We start from the raw sequence: 12,448 nt of genomic DNA, 5'->3' as shown, positions 1-12,448 counted from the left end.
TGTGACAGGATTCAGACAACTTCATGTTCTTTCTAAGGCCTTTCCTGTGCTAGGGGACGTAGGGATGTTGGTGTCTAACAATCAGCATGGCTGCCATCACAGTGACAGGGCTCCATAGGCATTTGAGGATGAGCTAATCTGGCTTTACCCTGCTCCAGGCTACACAGATTGTGCATTGAGTCTGTTTTTGTACTAGCCAAAGCCACAGAAAAGTGAAGGAAAGCATAATCCTAAAAAAAAAAAACAAGCTAGAAAGAAATGTGTACCCCCTCATATTTGCAAAGAAACGTGTTTCTTTCACTTGCCACACTTGATTTAGATACAGGCTCAGGCTGGTAATTAAAGCCACAAGTATTCTTGAAGAATCTAAGACCACAACAGATGTTCGCTATGAGATCGACAGGTATGGCAACTAACAGTGCCCTAACATGAAGATGGTGGCTGTATGATCCTCCCGGAGATCTCAAAGACAAATATGCTAGTTTAAAAGAAATAAAAAAAAAATAAAAAAGTAAAAAAAGTAATAATAATAATAATAATAATAATAATAATAATAATAATAATAATAAATAAAAGGAAGAAAAAGGTGAATGTAAACTGAGACAGGTTAGTCCTGCTGAAAACAATAAAATGGACCACTGCATTGTAATCCCTGAAACATACCTGTCTCGTTCCATACATTGTTTACAGCACTATATCACTCTAGTAGATTTTCATATAATAAAGTTCTTGTTGTACCTAATACTGTAGAAAACTCATTCCCCCTTCAGTTTAGAAACATTTGCTATCTCTAACTTAGAGATATTGACTTATCTCACTTTCATCGGGAAGTACAAAGGGTATTTGCCAGGTAGTCTGCCTCTTTTGTTTTTTGTTCTTGGTAGATGCCGGAGACTAGATAGAGACATGTTAGCTCTTCTGTGGCTTTTAAAATTCTTAAAAAAAAAAAAAAAGAGAGAGAGAGAGAAAAAAAAGGTGGTGGTGGTTACTCTAATCCAGACTAACCTTTATTGCGTGAGTCATCCTACTGGAGTCAGTGATGTGGCTGTGTAAACAGCAACTTTTTGGATAAAAAATGATTAAGGGATTGGGATCTTTTTAGGAAATTACTTGGGAACGAACTGCAGCCAACTTTAAACTGGATTTGTGGCTGGTTTAAAAGAGATGAGATACAGCCAGTGAAAGATACTTAAGGAAATGGATTTATCAATAAAATATTTTTAAATCAGAGTTAAATGACACAATGCTGTAAAGAATTGACTGCTAGAAATGTCTGATTGCTAATTTAACTAGATAACATACACCTTCACTCCTCTGTCATTTTTAATTTTAAATGGAAAATTAATTAAATTTAAGTTGAAAAATATTTCATTTTCTCTTTGAGATTTGAAATTGGATAAGCTAAGGAAGTATATGGTCTTTAAAGCCTTACAGTTTTCAGCTAATGGTCAAGACTTTTAGCAGATTCATGTACTTCAAGGAGTGATGAGAAGTACATAAGAGGAAGCAGTGGGGTACAATAATTCTGACTTGGAAGTAAATAAACCTTCACACATCTCTTTGATCTATCGCTCTCATAGGTAAATGGATTCCATGGGTGCTTGATAAAACTAATTCTCTTCTATCATGTTGTGAATATAATTGGGAGCATAATGGAAGTCTTGGAAATTGCCAGCTATAAAGGCCCCAGCTACACCTTTAGTCTTTGCAAAAATTAAGAACTAAGTATTACCTTTAAACTATAAAGGTAGTAATTTCTCATGGATTTTACTATAGACTCAGTTTGTGCATTTTAGAGATCAATTTATGTCAAGTTCTGTGTGCCTATCCTAACACTATGCTTTTTGTTATTAAAAAGGAACAGGCCTCTATATTGTAATGTGCTGCAGCCAACACTCCAGCATTAATAAGCTCTTCTAAATAGCAAAAACTCACCAGTTTGAAGTCCAGGTTGCAAACAGAGCCTCAGTTTTTATTGCAGGCATGCATTTTACAGATCTGTAGTTGGTTTTACTGCTATCTGTTGGAAGTCAGTAACTTTAGTCCTACTAAGATATGCATGCATCTCTGATGGATTTCTTTCATGTGTGACATAGCTTTAAAAAGTGAAATACTAACAAGTGACATCCATTTGAAATCTCAGCTTATACAGTTCAGATTTGTGCTACAAGTGTTTGATGGGTTTCTTTTAGGTTGGATTTATGCAATGGGTATTTAGTAGGGTTTTTAGAAGGTATATGAACAAAAAGATATTTTATGCCATTTGGGGAGACTGCTTAATAATACTGAGCCTACCTTACCAGGACAAATTAAACATGACCAGACAACTTTGCTCATATTGGTTATGTTGGAAAAACCTGAGTAGTTGAAACTATTCTAAAACTGTGTTACATGGAGATAAGGGGGCCATGACTGCATACCAGCATTGGGCAGCGTTATGCTCTGAGTGGTTAAAACAGGCTGAAGGAGCAAATCTCCAACAAGCTGTCAGCATTTGGATGCCTTGTTCTGTCCCTTAACTGCTTGATGACAGTGTTTGAGTCTTTTAATACGTAGTATTTGGTATCTGGTATTGTTTCTGGTTTCTTTCAGAGAGAATTCCTAACTTTTTATTTCTGCTTTCTGCTTTGAAAGCCACAGCCTTAGGTTGCCAAGTTCTTCACGTGCATGGTAGTAAGCACAGGCACACAGTGTTGGGAAAAGGGAAGGTTTCCAATTAGTGCTCTACTCTTGAGGGTCTATTGGGACCAGCTAATGCATTTTTAATGTATTTCTCAGTTAACGAAAATGTCTTGTCAATAGACACAGTTTTCTAGCTCTGGGTATATTTTTTTATTATTTTTTTTTCCTTTCTCTCCCCCTATGGGTCTGAAATAGCAATATTGTGAGGGAAAACTGGCTGCAGTACAAAAAAGCCAGCACAGATCTGGCAAAGAAACGGAGTCAGTAGCAGATGGGTGGGAAGCGCACCTCAGTGCAAGCACATGGGCGGGGATACTACTTGGGAGATGAGGAGCAGGACTGACAAGGGAGCTTAGACCAATAGGTCTTTGAACAGGGAGGAGAGGACTGCAGACAACTTGTCTCCAGTCCCAGCAGACTAGCCTTGAGGCCACATTCACTCGTCTTTAGGTGACTAGTTACTGTAATCAAGCTTGGCAGACTATGATGGTTTGTAGTATTTCTGTAGTATCACATGGGTGTGCTTGTATTGCGCCAACACACACACACAAACACGCACAAAAGTTGTAGTCCCTGTCCTAAACATCTGCAGTTCAGAGGTCTGACCCTCCAAGGTGCTAAGAGTCCCCAAGTGGTTCTGGCGCTGCTCAGTCCTAGGGCATCTGCAGACAGGAGGCTGGCAGAGCCCTCACAAAGGGGAGGGAGACGGGGAAGGAGACGGTAGGGAGTATGAGGGATGGGATTACAATAAGGGAATGCAGACTGTGAACATGACCCTATTGGTCTTAAAATACTGCTGCACTTAAACAAAACGGTGCTTATCTCAGGGGTTTGGGCAAGTGAGGGCCTGCCAGACCAAACTGCACTTGGGGGTGCTCCAAGTCTGGATTTTGGGAGGATATTTTGAACAGAATTTTCTGATGTTTCTTGAAGCAAGATTTGAGTGAATGCATTTGCAACTGCACACGTCACTGCACAGCTTTTCTATCAGAGTTTAAAGGAGTATGAGAATTATGATCTATGCACTGGGCTTTGTACACGTGGCAATCCAGCAGCCCATTCCTGCGTGGCTCTGCTGATTTGCCCTTCCCTGTGGTCATCCTAACTCTGTGCAGGCTCAGGCTCTGCCTGTCCAAACTGCAAATCACTGTCCTGCATGGCTGTTTGAGGTGGGCCTGGCCCGCAGAAGAGATTTCCCTTCACCAAAGGAGAAGACACCGCATTTCGTGGGAATGGGAGCACTATTCAGTGCCTTCCCAGCAAATCCTACATACATCTCCTGGGGTTTTTCTTCCATCGTTCGGTTCACAAGAAAAATTAACGGTGTTAGGCACCACTGAACTACCATTTAATGTAGGGCATGAAGTCTGCAATTTCACCTGTTTGTTTTTTTTTGTTGTTGTTGTTTGTTTTTCCTTTAAAAGTTATGGCAGTCTTCTCTTTGAAAGAAGTGACGACTTCTTTCAAGATTGTCACAAGACTCAAGAACTCAACAGTAGGGAACAGCAGGGAGCATAATGACAGTACGACTAAGGACCCATTTTGAGGTTCAGGCTACAGATGATCAGTACAACTCAGAAATGTGATTTTGGAGTTTGGTAACTGGTTCTGTGAGGATGCCAGCTCAGTGATGGACAAAAAAAAAAAAAAAAAATAATAATTTTAGGAGTTGTTAGGAAAGTGGTGAAGAAAATATCATTGAAAACATAAAACTTGAAACACCGTGATTATTTACATCTTAAATGTTGGAAGACATTTTAGTCTTCCTGTCTCAGGAAAAATACAGTAGCACTGGAACAAGTTCTCAAAGGGGAACGTGAATGACCAAAGGCATGGGGCATAGGGTGAATAACCGTGGATCAACTGCAGTGAGTGGGGCTCTTCAGTCTGGAAATGAGGTTGCTATGAAGGGAGTAAGTGATGGGGTTTGATGAAATAGCAGGCAGCATGAACCACTGGAAGTAGCATGGGGCTTTCCAAATTCTTGTGTGGGAGGCAGCAAGCACCAAATTATTCAAGCAGGCAACACATCGAGAACAAATAGAAATGTTATTTCATAGATAACGTAGATAAGCTGTGGAAGTCTTAGTGAGAGGATGTTAAAATTTTACATAGATTCAAAAAAAAAAAAAAAAAAGACTGTTCCAATTCACAAAATAGAAGCACATTGTGTTTTCTGTTTACTTAGAAACTAATCCATTTTAGGAAGTCCCTGAGTCGCGAATGACAGCGAGTACTAGGTAAACGTGCTGTTACGTAGCTGGCTGACCTGGTACCCCGGATCCCTAGACAGGAACCCTTTTCTTGGCTGTTTCAGAAGACTTAAGTGTCAGGTTAGACATACGTCTGGTCTTAGTGAGTATGGCCCTTTTTGAGTGGCTACCCCAGATTTCAGGTAACTACAATCCACACTATGAACTTCTAAGGGTTATATGTAAGAAAAACCGAAGTCTAAGATTATTCACAAGTTACATGAAGCTGGCCTAATGCTTTTTTTCACCTTGAAATCTGTCAATTTTAATGGGTACTGCAGCAGACCAAGACTGCTTTGCCTTAACAGTTCGTGTTCTCAGCAATAGTGTTTTCCTTCACTATAGCTGTTGGAAACGACATTCATTTCAGGCAGGAGGAGAGGTCAGAACAACGCTCTGTCACAAGAAACGTGTTTGCTGTAGGGAAAGGCTCAGTGGTCTGGTGACAGCTCTCTCTCAGCTGGTGCTGAACTGGGCAATGAGTGCTCTTGCAAAGGAAGGATTATCCTAAATTTCACCTCTCTTTGCTCAAGGTGCAAGATGTGTCTCCATCCGGCTTGCCTAAACACGTCACGGACGTGTGTGTGTCTGGCATGGCACTTTCAGAATTACTGAATTGCCTTCAGAACAAGACGTGCCCTGTAAGTGCTCCTTGCCCTGCAGAGCAGGTGAGAGCGCAAGCATCGTTTGGCTGCTCGTGGTCTTTGGAGGGCTCCTGGGCACATTTGGCTATGACAGGACTGCATATGGGGGGAGATGTTTGTGGAAGAGGATCCACGTGTTGCTGCTGAATTCCACAGTTTTACATTTGAACATGAAATCTCTGCTATTCTCCAGGGTTGCTTTGTAGCGTTTTTATTTCAGTGATGTAAGGGCTGTCTTTTACTGCCAAGCCCATAATTAAAGCAGTGTTGACTGGTAAGTAATGGGCTGCAAAATGTGTACCAGGAGATAATTAAAGATGCACTCTAGATAAGCGAGGCATGAACATCCTTTTTATGAGGTGTTAATGTCTGAAGACCAACTAGTGAAATTGATCTTGCCTCCTTCAGGATGAAAGTTCTTCTTAAATATCAATAGCATGGTACTGCCCTGGAAAATGTTTGATGTAGGGATTTGTAGGGGTCTGTGCTTGTCCAAAGACTCCCCAGGCAGGCGCCTGGCGGCTGGGCCCATGCTGCACTCGGTACTTGGGCATCGCGTTTGTGCTTGCACGATTCTGGGGCCTCCTTCGCATCTCCTCACACCAGGGCTGCTCGGGAGGGAGAAAGGAGAGGAGCTCCTGGTTCCCCGATCTGCGCTAGGATAGATGCAAACCTTTTTCAGAGCCATTTTAAAGACCACTGTGGCTAGTGCTAATCATTTCGTTGCCTCTCCTAGATGTCTATTACATAGTGTGTTTTTTTTGTTTGTTTGTTTGTTTGTTTGTTTTTTGAGCAATATTTTCGGGACATTCCATGTGTGATTTTAATTCGTCTGCAGATGCAGTTATGGTATAACTCTGAAATAAAGGGGCATTGGCAGAGGACATGGTGGGTTTCCACGTTTAGACCCTACTGAAATCTGCAGCAAAGTTGTGTGGGCATTGGTGGGAGCCTGAAGACAACCTGTAATCCGAGTATCATCTGAAGAGATACAGTTTTTAAGCATACTGCATCTGTATTCCTGCATCTTACTCCACGTTTCTTCCGTTCCCCGTTTTTCACTGCTGTTGGCATTTATTTTACAGTCCTTTGTGAAATGAATAAAAAATACAGGAGGGAAAAAAAAAAAAAAAAAGCATTTCCCCTTGATATGGTTTAGAGAAGAGATGGGGAGGCTCACAGACAGTTGTTTTGGTTATGACACATGCAGCAGCCACGGGAACATGGTCAGCAAGGGCTGGTCGGTGCCTGGCTCAGAGCATGGCCAAATTGTCACTAGCAGAAATTAGCTCTTAGGCCAAGTCCGTGTGCCAGAGCAGAAGAGGGGGAAGAGGAGGCGGAGGCAAAGATTGCCATCTTGTTTCCTGGAATCTCGCTTAAAAACAAACTCACAATCTAAGTCTCTATCAATTAGCATTGCAAAGAAAATCTCTGTAAATGAAGGGTGTAAAGAGGCTGCCTGGCAGAGCGCCTGGAACAATAACTCCGGGAAGTGTGAACTGCTCTCTCCATAGCCAGGGGATGTTAACAAAAGCCCGCTCTGTTTGACCTAGCTAGCAGCGATGGACACTCGCTGTTAGCAAGTAGTGCAAGTCGCTGCAAGCCCCAGCGGTTCTCCTCTGCTGACTCCTCCTTATCTCTTCTCTGCTGTCTCTCTGTAAGGGGTGCGTGTGTGTGCTGGGGGGGATCACCGCTCCTTTCCAGAGCAATGTTGCAGGCTGCCTGCAGGGTCGGCTTTGTGTTGTACTTATCCTTATGAGGTGACACTTTCAGACCTTTTCTGCCAGAAAAATTGGAAAGCCAGAAAGGGAAAATGACTTTTTTTTTTTTTTTTTTTTTTTTTTTTGCCTTCTCCGTGGCATCATTTTCACTGTGGCCAGACTATGAGTTAGCTCTCTTTGTACCTGGCAAATGATCCAGTACCATTCCCTGATCCGATCCATTATGCACCCCACGGAGAGATGAAATGCGGAGAGATGGAAGGGTCATATGCAATTCCATGCTTCCCTGGGCCAGTTTAAAGCAGAGCTCCCCAGTTCTAATTTTCTCTCTGCACCTGTGCATCCCCCTCCCTTTTTGGTGTCTGAATTAAGCTAGCCAAGAACTAACCTGGCCAAAAAAATGATCAGTTTTTGGATGGAGTAGCTCTGTGAGTTGTTGCACTTTCTAGTCAAGCACACACTGGATCTGGCATGTGCAGGACTCTGTGTTAAGCTATGTGGGGGCTTAAAGGTGAGTAGAATTGCATCCTGCGTGATCAGAACAAGGAGTGGTAGCTGGGTTTTCTGTGGAGAAGATTGTCCATAAAACTGTTGTAAAGCTCTGTAAATTTGCCTGTTGTGTCTGAACCTTAATCTACCTCTCCCTACATGCATATCTGAATATTAAAAGTGAACTAAAATTGCAGGGTTAGCAGCATACCTTGCAGTACCTAGAATTGCCAAACCATTTGCTGCCTGGTTTTCCCTTTTTCCCACATGCAAATTCTTGTCTATATAAAAATTGTATTGTTACATGCAAAGGAAGGTCTCTGAACCATCCTGGAACTCTGAGAGAGAAATCAATTCCTCGTGGAATGTATGTGTGCTGTGACAGTCCAGGCTTATGAGAATTATATGGGAAGGAGTAGTGAGAAATTGTTTCAAGGTGTTTCTTCCAGATGTCCTGGACTACACACTGCTGTCATCCCTCTGAAATTGTCACTGCCATCATATACACTTTTGCTAGAAAGTACTCTTTGCATTTATAAGCATTTATATTTAAATGTGTATTATTGTAATATATAATACTGCAATATAATTATTGTGTTGTTATTATTGTATTATTGTTTCTGAGGGCATTCGTCTTGCTTTATGGACAGAGGTGATAAAAAAGAACTTAGCCTCTGGAGTAGCAGACTTGTTGGATTGTCAGTAGCAGACTAGGCAGATTTTCATCTCTGGCATTGTCTGGCAGAGCATTCCTTGTTGTTGTGAATGACTGTGGTGGTGTGCCTCACGTTAAAATCCTTGTCCAGCTCAGCTGAGAAGTGGCTGCCTGGATCACAGGCGCGGTGGTCCCTGCAGAATGCAAATACGTAATAGCTCACGTTTTGTTCTTGTACCCTTAAGCTTCACAGCAAGCTGGAGCAGGTCCCAAGGCTGAAAATGACTGGGGACGTGTTGAGACAACAGACACATGAAGTAATGGTGCCGTTGCTCTTGAACTCCTTCAGTGATAGCCTTTAATGGCCTCATTTGACAAATTATTACATTAACTAATTGATTTGCTGCCGTTCTAATCCTGTTTTAACATCTAATTCCTTTTGGCATTGCAACTGTTGCTTCCTGTAAACCCTTATGTCACACTTGGCTCTCTAAAAATATTTCTGGCCCCTCATTTGCATTAGTACTTTGGTCATGACCTCACCTTGGACTGAAACACAGAGCTTGCTTGTTCTGTGCATAACTTGGATGCGTGAAGCTGTCTGGAGGAGGACGAGAAGTCCCAGGAAGGGCATTGGTTATACTGAGCTCTTCAGCAGGCACACGGGAGGGAAATTTTTCTTTCACCCCCCACAGAGCACTGCAGAGAGTGCCGGGGGGAGCTTTGGTGTTGGTGGTGGGTTCTGGTGTGGTATCTGGCAAAGCCACCAGCATTTTGCTTGCCCCAGTTGAGTCAGTGAGAAGTTTCCCACTGCCAGGAAGAGGAGTGGAGCTGTATAACCAAACAGGGAAGACGGGGACCTGTAACAGGGATGGCGACAATAAGGAAAGGGGACGGTTTCCCCTTGGACAGGGGGTGATGTGGGGCACCCATATTCCTTAGCTGGGGAGACATCCTGAGCGCTCTGGGGAGCTCTAGGTTTCCAGGAAAGGCCCAGCCCTGCCGGAGGGCAAAAGCAGCCTTTTCAGGAGGCCGAGCTGAAGTAAAAAGGAAATTATTGCCCTTCCACTTGAATTTAAAAAAAAAAAAAAAAAGTGGGTGGGTGTGTGGCGGCGGCGGGGGCTTCGCCGGGAGACGCTTTGGCTCCTGCGTCGGGGCGAGCCCTCGCGGTGTGTATTTTGGTGATGGGATGACAATGGAGGTGTGGGAGACGGCTCTGAGTCACCCCGGGGCAGGCCCGGGCGGGTGGGGGGCGCCGAGGGCCGGGGCGGAGGGCTCATAAGGCGGGCGGCGGGCCCGGGCCCCGCAGAGCTCGGCCCGCATGGAGCCCGCCAGCCCCCGGCCCGGGCCGCCGCCCGGCGAGGCCCCGCGGGAGGGCGGCCGGAGGAAGCGCACGTCCTTCAGCAAGGCGCAGCTGGAGCTGCTGGTCCGCGCCTTCGAGAAGCAGCCGTACCCCGGCATCGCGCTGCGCGAGCAGCTCGCCGGCCTCACCGATATCCCCGAGGCCAGGATCCAGGTAGGAGATCCGGAGGGCGCCCTCCCTGCCCGCCCCGGCCCCCCGTGCTGGGCAGCGGGGAGGCAACCGGGCGGCGCGGGGTCCCCGGGCTGTCCCCCGGTGGCAGCGCCTTTCGCCGCGTGTTTCGGCAGAGCGCTCCTGGCAGCGGCAGGAGGCCGGGTTAACGCCTGCTCACCTTCACAGGTCTGGTTCCAGAACAGGAGGGCCCGGCAGCTGAACCGCAGGAAGGGCGAAGCCGCCCTCCAGCCCAAACCCGTGTCCGGCAAGGAGGAGCGGAGCCACGGCGGCTGCCAGCAGCGGTGCCGAGGGACCCTGGGGCTGGGGCCGGACCCTGGCCTCCTCGGTCTGCAGCCCGGGCTGCCGGGGGGCGGCCTGAACTTTGGGCAGCCCTGTGCGGGGCAGCAGTACTCGAGGCTCGATGCGCATTTCAGGAGCTTGGATAACGCGTTTGGAGGCTTCACCCAGACCCCGTCTCACTTCAGCACGGATTACGTGGGAAAAGGGGTCCAGTTCGGCGCGGGAGCCGTAGGGAGTGCTCCTCAGCTCTCGCTCCCTGTCCCGCAAGTGCAGGACTATCCCTACTTGAAGAAATCTTTCCCTGAAAACTACTACGCAGATGCAGATGTTCTCCAGCCATGTACAGAAGATTACCAATATCTGTCAGCTAAAGAGAACATGTATAGGAGGCCTGTCTCAAACTACCTCAGTGCTGACCAAGGCCTGGTCAATGAGAACTGTTTGTATATGAAGCAAGACACTTCCCCCTTTGGTAAGGGTTCCACTCTGAGTTACAGTGAAGGGGAATCTACGCTCGAGCTTAAGCAGATGAGGCACAGCCCACCTGTGGTTGCAGCGAGTGATGCTAGTCCTCCTTTGGTACCTGCAAAACATGAAGGGAGATACCCAGGGACTGCTCCAGCCCCGTCATATGGGCAGCAGCTGCTGGAGACAGTAAATGACTATGACCCTCATTGGCTGGGTGTAAGAAACGAAATCTGGGGGAATGGCTTAGACTCAGTGTTTGAGAATGAGCAAAATGGGGAGCAAGGGCCTAAAAGTTATCTTTTTGCTTTGGGTGGCCAGAGTTCAACCTGTCATTTGGGTCACACATGAAACTGTGACAGCGAGTCTGCCCGATGAAAGATGAGTGATTTTTGTTCAATTTGCAGTGCCATCTAAATTGGCTAGAGGTTTTGCAGGTCAAAGGGTGGAGTGCTTGCTGTGAGATGTGTGTGCTGTCTGGAAGGGAAAGAAAGATAAACACAATTAGCAAGGTATACAAGAGCGTGACTTGCTGAATGTGTACTGCTGCCCCTTCCCAGCCCCATTCTGCTGGGATTGCCACCAAGCTTACTGCAGAGGAATTCCTGCATGCATTTGGCTTTTGGTAGCTTCCTTAACCTGTATGTACAGACTGATCTTCACAAATACATCTGTACAGAAGACTTAGTCATCCAATATTCAGACTGTGGGATTAATTCTGCCAGGAGGCTTGAGACTATGGAATTGGGTTTGTAGCCTTGCTGTACAAGGTTTTCTTTTTACCTGTGTCTGAATCTACTTTCTTTAACTTAAGAACTTGCAGAAAACAGACTTTATTTACAGCCTCTAGTGGAGAAGGCATTTACACAAAACGGGTATGCACATGGCAGGAACAATCTGGGTGGTGGCAGGGAATGGTTCACGGGGTTTATTTGAGTTTTAGGTGTGCTCCTGATAAAGGACACTCCTGGCCTTTTTCTAGATACTTAATGTATAGTGTTTTCATTTAAAAATGACCAATTTTGTAGCCTTCTAAAAGGCAATATTTTTGTGGTGTCCCACTGTATAATTTTTTCAAATTGTATGATTGTTATTATTTTAAAGGAATGATGTTAATTTAATTAAAAAAAAAAAAAGTAATTTTCTCCTTACCAAATGAAGGCTTTCTACCAGGGCGATAATGAACTTGTGGAACTGCAGTCAAACAAAGATGTAATTGTGTTCCTGCTTTGCACTTCATGCAGTGGGCCTGTTGTTAGACTCGTTGAGCTCCATGGCTGTCTGGAAGACCACTGTATTCACAAAAAATATTCTGATGAAACTAATGGGAGGGATGTACAGCTCTGGAGGGCTTCTGTGGTTGTGTCGAAGCATTGTCAGGCCTAGCGTATTGAAAACTATACATGCAAATCCTTTTCTTTGTACAAGTGTACCGAGATTTTAACACATACACTGTTTACTCCCTTTTTTATAGAACAAAATAAATATAATAAAATGAAACAAACACAGGTGGTTATTTTATGAATAAAATTGCCATCTCCGTGAAGAAGCTGTCTAGCGAATGTGTACACAAGAAGCCTGGACTGTTAGTCCTGATTTTTGTCAGTAATTTATAATTGACTCCTTCACTGCCACGGCTAACTTTTCTGCCTTGACCTGAAGCACCGGAGCACTCTCCTGTCCCGTGGAAGCGCCACAGCTTCATCCAGTCACTCAAGGCCCTCTGA

This window comes from Netta rufina, assembly GCF_964035555.1.
Source record: "Netta rufina genome assembly, chromosome: 7".
NCBI classification, from domain to species: domain Eukaryota; kingdom Metazoa; phylum Chordata; class Aves; order Anseriformes; family Anatidae; genus Netta; species Netta rufina.
The sequence above is the reverse complement of the archived record's forward strand: the minus strand, read 5'-3'. Positions refer to the sequence as shown.